Raw genomic sequence first — 7,061 nt, 5'->3', positions numbered from 1 at the left:
TCTTGATAGGCATAAGGCCACCAGGGAAATCACTTGGGGGCTTTGGTCGTATTCGAACCATCGCTTTAACCCTCTTGATCGTTGTAACACCACAATTATGACTATTTCAAACTTTTTTTGTTTTTTTCTTCGGTTTATAACGCTTTATGAGTGTAATTTATTTATGCTATTTCAACTTGGTCTGGGCCCGTTCATAAACCGGCAACAGCTGAGGAATATCAATATTCAAGTTATGAGTTATCACCCTTATTATACTACCTTGCTGATCCAGTAGTGTGTTAAAATATCACATGTATGATATCTTTCATATTTGGTTACTTTTAGGTATAGCTTTAGTTATAAACTCGGGTTATATGTTGGGCATTATGACCCGTCCGGCGGTAAACCGCTAGGACACTTCACACTTGTTTTATGCAAAAACCGGTTGAATAAAACTGCTAAAAATCATAAGCAGACATAGCATAATCATGGCGGATTAACAGTGTCATGCAAAACGAATATGCATGATGGCATAGCAGACCAGGTGTTTAAACTAGCCTATTACAAGGCGTTCTGATGCCCAAAAGGATAATTGTTTTCAACAAGTGTTGCAGTATGCAGAAGGTTAAACCGGCCTCCGGATCATGACTCTCCGCCGGGCTGACTTGACGGTTGTGGATCATCCTACGCCGGTTCATCCTCCTTCTCTCCACCCAGCAGCTGGAAGTCAATGGTTGCCCAGTCGATTCCAGTTAGGGCCTTGAATACAGCTTCGTCGCTTATAAGTGTGGAGGGATCAACATCAGTTGTGTAGGTATGCTTACGGAAAGGCGGGATAAGATTTTTCACATCATGAGTTGGCGCATTAACCCGTTTGTTGTCGGCGTCATAAATCAACTGGTAATGAGAAAGATCTGTCTCTTCAGCCAATTTGCTCGCTAATGGGCGCATTTCCTTCGTCAAAGCTCGGAGATCATCATTGTCAAAATTTGACCCGTCCTCCTTTATGCTCGGATAACCGCGTCCTATATCAGCCGGGTCAAGATCTGGTATCCACTAGTTGACCCGTTGCACCAAATGGCGCAGAGACCCGCTGAAGACATGTTGTCGATGAAAATAGTTTCATGCTACAAGAACCTTCAACTAAACCATCCGTTGCACCAAATGGCACAGAGACCTGCTGATTCCATGTTAGCGATGAAAAGAAATCCATGGTTTAGTTGATATAGTTACGGGTACGCACATATGACAACAAATTTAATCTTTCTTATATGAAAAAACAGGTCTTGTTATCAACAATCAGATGTATATACACAACTAAATTTGGTAACATAGAGTTCTGTTTGAAACAAAATGTATATAACAAATCTAATCCTCTTTAGTAGGAAAAACATGGTATATTTTATTGTCTATAATGAGATGTATATACAAATTGTAATTTGGTAGCACAGAGTTATATATTCTATAAGATGTGAATGATGGACATCACATCCAGAGATATTCACATCAGCAAGAAAGTTGTCTACAATTCATGTGAATGATGTGGTTCGCCGAGGCGGCCGTTTCGGGGGCGTTGATTTCTGAAGGAGTCCAGGTGGTGATGATGATAGACACTCGATGGTCATTTGCGGATTACATGATCAGCGCAAATCCTGCATATTTCCCTTGCGAAGCTCGTCTTCGAACTCGGAGTTGTCAATTGTTCGCGTGTGTAGCCATCTGTTAGCATGTGGCCAGGTTGGCTGGTGGTACCCATGTTGTGTGGGTTGAGTTGTATTGGTTTTAGCCCGGTTTTCCTCAATTAACCAGGCAATTCTCACTATCTTCTAAGCCAATGAAAATGGAAGTCTTTTGCCTCGTTTCAAAATAATTAAATAAAACATCAGCGAGAAATAACATCCTTGGGCCAGCACCTGACTAAGTTGAAACGATATTGTTCCACGCCTTCCAAATATGCGAAGGATATTACCGATGTTGTCTTGGGCTTGCAGCCCTTCGGGTGGCATCACTTTCCAAACAAAGGAGAGATTGGTAGGAATCGAAAGGCCGAGGATTGACCAAATCACAACAACAAAATTGCGGTCATTTTTTCATATATATACATGAAGTGTCAGGTCATAGCATTGCTGAAGCGGACTAAAATTCAGGAGAATGGATGAGAATAGAAATGATGTAAAGTCGGGTCTCGGTTTAAAATGGGCATAAGAAAGTAGTATTTTAGTAGAGCTGTATCGGAATGCACAAAGGCTTAGTAACTGCAATACTAATTTACTCAAGGAAGAGCTGCACAATTTACTCAAGTAAGAGCTGCTCAATATTGTCGTCAGAACAAACTGTAATAGGATCGTGGGAATTATATGTTGATGTGTACACACCTTCACAATTATATAACTCTATGTAACAATGCACAAAGGAGTAGCAGCCACAATATTAATTTACTCAAGGAAGAACTGGTCAATTATGTCATCAGAACAAACTGTAATAGGATGGTGCAAATTCTGTAAACCTTGAACGGGGCGCATAGTACCTTCCAAAGCCTATTAACATCAAGATGTAATAAGGCAAGAGAAAAATGATTGTAACTATCTTCTAATTGTTCAAACATTTGAGAAAGCTTAGAGAATCCGTCATGCTGCCTTTTTCTCCAATGTTCTCTTCCTTCTTTTACCTGCAAAAATGAAGCATGTTCCACAAACTGGCAAAATCAGTGTTGTTACCAACAGACTTCCATATTATAAGAGGTATTCTGGAAGTATTTATGCTAACTAAATTCAGAAAAGACCAAAAGCATAATAATTTAGCAGCCCTATATAAGACTTGTTTCAATCCTCATGGTGCATCTCGAAGCCCTGCAATCGAAACTGGAACATCACTCGCACTGAAATCTCCAAACACCAGTTGATCTAACTAATCGAGCAAGTAGCAGTATTGCACTGAAACCCCTAAACACCAGTTCAGTTATCCATATTATACACATCCCTGCTACTACAAATTCTGAAAAATGAGAAACTAGACCCTCAGCAACAACTGACATAAAGGCTAAACCAGAGCAATCAACCATTACTTCTGTCATGGCACAAAATTTCTAATAGAATCACATCTAAGAATGTCAATTGGAAGGAGAGAAAGGAACTCTAGGAATTCATGGTCGCAGATAAAGCAAATAAAATAATATTGTTCAGGAAACGAGATAATATCGGGGACACGAAAGGTTGTTCCGAGATGTTCCAGACAATCTAACAGTTAGACAGCACACAAAAAATGGTTGAATCAAAGAGAAACTAAAAACCAGATTACAATATAAAGTGGTTACCTTTTTTGCTTAGGCAAAGGCCGACATGAACATTAGAAACCAAATTGAACTTATCTTTTTCTATGTAGTAAAAAACTGAACAAGTGTCTGTGTTTTTCATCGAAAGAAAAAAAATGCATGGAGAGTAATATGCTTATGGCAGAATTAACATTGATAGCAGAAGAAGATACATACTGGAAATGTTGGACTAAATTTAGCCAACTTCACTAACAATGTAGAAATTGGCTTCAGTGTACTAACATAGTTATTTTGGATATAAGCAATCAACGACGAATTTAACATCAGAGACATCTGACCATTTTAAGTAACGAAAAAAGAGCCCAATAGCAAGATAGCACAACATAGAGCTGCATTGACCATTGGACCAAGCTCTGAGTAGAGAACCTACATTTAATATCCAATAACTGAAATTTGTGTGATACATCCATAAAGGAATATTAGTAGGACAGGTAGCGCTAGACATATTGTTTAAGCAAAATAAATAGTCACTACTTTCTTGTGCGCAATGGAGCAGAAATTGGTGATCACAAGAGCAGAGTAGTCATGGTTGAGCCTGTTTTGACTTTCTTTTCTTATTCCACTTTGGAAAGGACAAAAGTGAACAAAAGCAAGCCAAAAACATATAGTACTCCCTCCGTAAACTAATATAAGAGTGTTTAGAATACTAAAATAGTGATCTAAACGCTCTTATATTAGTTTACAGAGGGAGTACCATTTAATGCCTCACAACAGTTTTTGCATGGCCAGTTAACCCTGAAAGAACAAAGTCTGTGATATTACACTTAATATGTAAAAGAGGCTCAAACACAAAATTAAATTCAAAATAAAAGTAATGCTCATGTAGCATAGTTTTATTTACAACACAAGACAGTACCGTCAAACATTATATATTAGCTAGCTAAGTAGGAATCTCTCATTGGATTGTGCCTCAAACTATACCATGGAGGCATGAAACTAAGTATTTTCGGTCAGGAAAACAAAGATGCCCGCTTCCGCACCATGAATCGCAGAATTTTCATTTGATTGTACTCACAAAGCTATTTAAACATAAAAGGAAACAGTAGTACCTTGTATATTTGTACAACCTATCAAGAACAAAGTTGTGAATTAATCTCTTCGTATTGATGCCTTCATCACCAAGCCCACTATCACTGATGCCTTCTCTTCCGACACCATAAGTAGTGTGATCATTTTAGAAATATGACCAGTTATATTCTACTTGTATCTATCTCTATCTTGCGGTTCCACTGCTCATTGTCGTGGTTGCACTGCTCATGTCGGATTAGAGTTATGGTGCCCTGTGAAACACAAGCAAAGTTTGAACAATCCAATGGTTATATTCTACTTAAGCTGGGACCACTATGCATGATATTTTGTATGAATCACTATGAGAGAGAGCTGAACAATTATATAGCAAATTGGGTGGCGTATTCAATTGTATCCATGGAAAATGTATTATGATCTCTAAACTACAGCAGTGTACAAAGAAACGACAACCAACGAAGGAAGCGGAGGCGGACGCTGACAGAGATAACAAACCCAAGTCTTGGAAGGATGACAGTCGGATAGATATCTCATCTCTACTTCTGCTCATCTCCATTTATTACGACAAGACAACATATGTATATATATGATGTGCGCCCAACTCTGTCTTGAGCATTGCCCGCTGCTGAACCTGCACATGAAAAAACTGACAAATGTTCTTATTATTGTTCTGCCTTATGCAACTTCTACATAATATGAATAGGACTAAGAAGGTGTCGTATCCAGAAAATTCTTGACCATTAGTAACTTCTACATAATGCATCATATTTTGTATGTAATGTTGAAGTATCGACATCAAGATTACATGACAAAAAGTGGGAATTGAAGTGGCCAACTAACCAAGCCTAGGTGAAAGGAAATCTTGAATCTGTCCATTCATGTCTGATACAAAGAACTGATCATTAGCACTGTAATCCACACAAAGGTAGCTATTTTTGTTTTTCTTATATAAATCCAAGAAATACAACTAATACAATTTATCAAACTGTGATACCGACAAATTGAGTTCCATTGCCCTTCAGTGTTTAGCTGTTGCCTTTTAACGGGATTGTAGATAGCCTCCAAAAATGGCATATCGCTTTTCACTTACTTTCTAAGTGTCAATGCAGAACTTTGTGTGACACAAACCCTAACTTTTCCGACATGCAACGCTCCCCAGGAACATGGGAGGTCAATGGGTTCGTGTGTGTTGAAATAGACCTGGTCCCAGAGTATCACTCATCAGAACGACCGTCCAAGGCACAGATCAGCCAACATCGGCAATAAAATTGAGCAAGCTACAACAGAGGTAAGGGTAGGCTCTAAGGGTAACTCCAACGGTGACACCGACTTTTTCAGCTCTGTTTAGTCCCACAAGCCAAGGCTGTCTTGATTGCTCAAGACATGATTGTTTCAGCCAGTCATCATCGTCACCGCCCCTCTTTTTGGTCCAAAAATTAGGTTGCCTCTACACACCAAGCAACATGACCATGATACCCCGTTACATGTGTGCACACATCCAGCCATCAAGCTCAGGAGCTGCTCATACCTGGAGTCAACCGACCAAACCCCCACGATGCGGACGACACGTCAGACGAACACCATACGGTTACCAGCCAACGCCACACCCAAATCCAAGGCAACAGAACGGCGGTCGCTGGCAGCGGTGCGGAACTAACGTGGCCGCCAACCTGACGATTGGCCAGTGATCAGGCAACAGCTCGCCTGAATCAGCATAGGGTTTGGGTTGTAATCAAATGTAACAAAATGATGAGGTGAGAAAGATGGTGGAGCCTGTGTCTGAATCATTCAGCCTCTCATTATTTTGAGAAAATAGGCTCAAGACAAGGTATCATCTATAAGCCTGCTTAAGTGAGTTTCGTAGTGGAGTGTTCCTTGCAGTTCAGGAGCACACCACGGATTCTTGGTCATTCAAATAAAGAGCTTTTTCTCGGAGAGAGAGAGAGAGATAGAGAGAGATAGATAGAGATGGGGATCGTACCGGATCCAGAGCAACAGGTAGCCAAGCTGCGAGAAATCCATCGACAGCGGCTAAGATCCCGCGCCAGCCCGACAAATCCCTCGACCGGAACACATCACGGGCCCCGCCTCTCGGTCCCCAGCCCACGCCGCCATGGATGTCCCCGCCGCACGGGAGGGGCGGCGAACCAGCGAGTCCGTCGGTCGGGAGCCTGGATGGCGCTGGTGGATCCCTCCATCATCGCCGCCCTTCGGGGAGGGGTGCGGCCCCAGCCGACGCGAGCCGGGTTGGCCACTCTCCCATCCGACGACGTGCCTCCTCTCCTCTTCCTCTCTTTCTCCCTCCTCTCTCTCCCTCTCATATTCTCTCTCCTACAGATCTAACTGAGCGCCGCCGCTGTCGCCCTTTGCCTGCAGGTCGGCGCCGTGGTGGGGATCCGGGAAGGAGGAGGGGGCGGAAGGGAGGAATGGTGCGGCGGCTGTGAGAAGGAGCGGGTGGCTGTGGACGGGGGGCTAGGGTTTGGTGTCGTTATGTCCAATGGGCTCCTCGCCCTAGCCACGAGACGCGCGGCGCGTGAGAAAAGGTTCACCCGCCCAAAGATGACCAGCTGCTGAGACAGCCAATGCAAACTTGAGACGAGCCCACTCGTTATTGGGCAAGGAAAATGACTTGGAGGTGAAAACGATTTAACTGTAAGTGAAGATCCAACGGTGCAGCCAGCCAGAGGGCAGATCCGACGGCCGACGAAGCTTGCAATCGGGGGAG

At 42.3% G+C, this 7,061-nt stretch overlaps 1 long non-coding RNA gene across 1 annotated transcript; it reads right to left on the bottom strand.

Moving 5' to 3' along the window:
* Positions 1-2,296: 2,296 nt before the first annotated feature.
* LOC123118206 (uncharacterized) lies at positions 2,297-6,838 on the bottom strand. The gene is made up of 2 exons (XR_006457809.1): positions 6,318-6,838; positions 2,297-4,967 (listed from the first exon to the last, which is right to left on the bottom strand). It is a non-coding gene; the product is annotated as an uncharacterized lncRNA (long non-coding RNA).
* Between the last annotated feature and the right edge of the window lie 223 nt (positions 6,839-7,061).

The sequence above is a fragment of the Triticum aestivum genome, chromosome 1A, assembly GCF_018294505.1.
Source record: "Triticum aestivum cultivar Chinese Spring chromosome 1A, IWGSC CS RefSeq v2.1, whole genome shotgun sequence".
Taxonomy (NCBI): domain Eukaryota; kingdom Viridiplantae; phylum Streptophyta; class Magnoliopsida; order Poales; family Poaceae; genus Triticum; species Triticum aestivum.
Note: the sequence above shows the minus strand (reverse complement) of the source record. Positions and strands in the feature narration are given on the sequence as shown.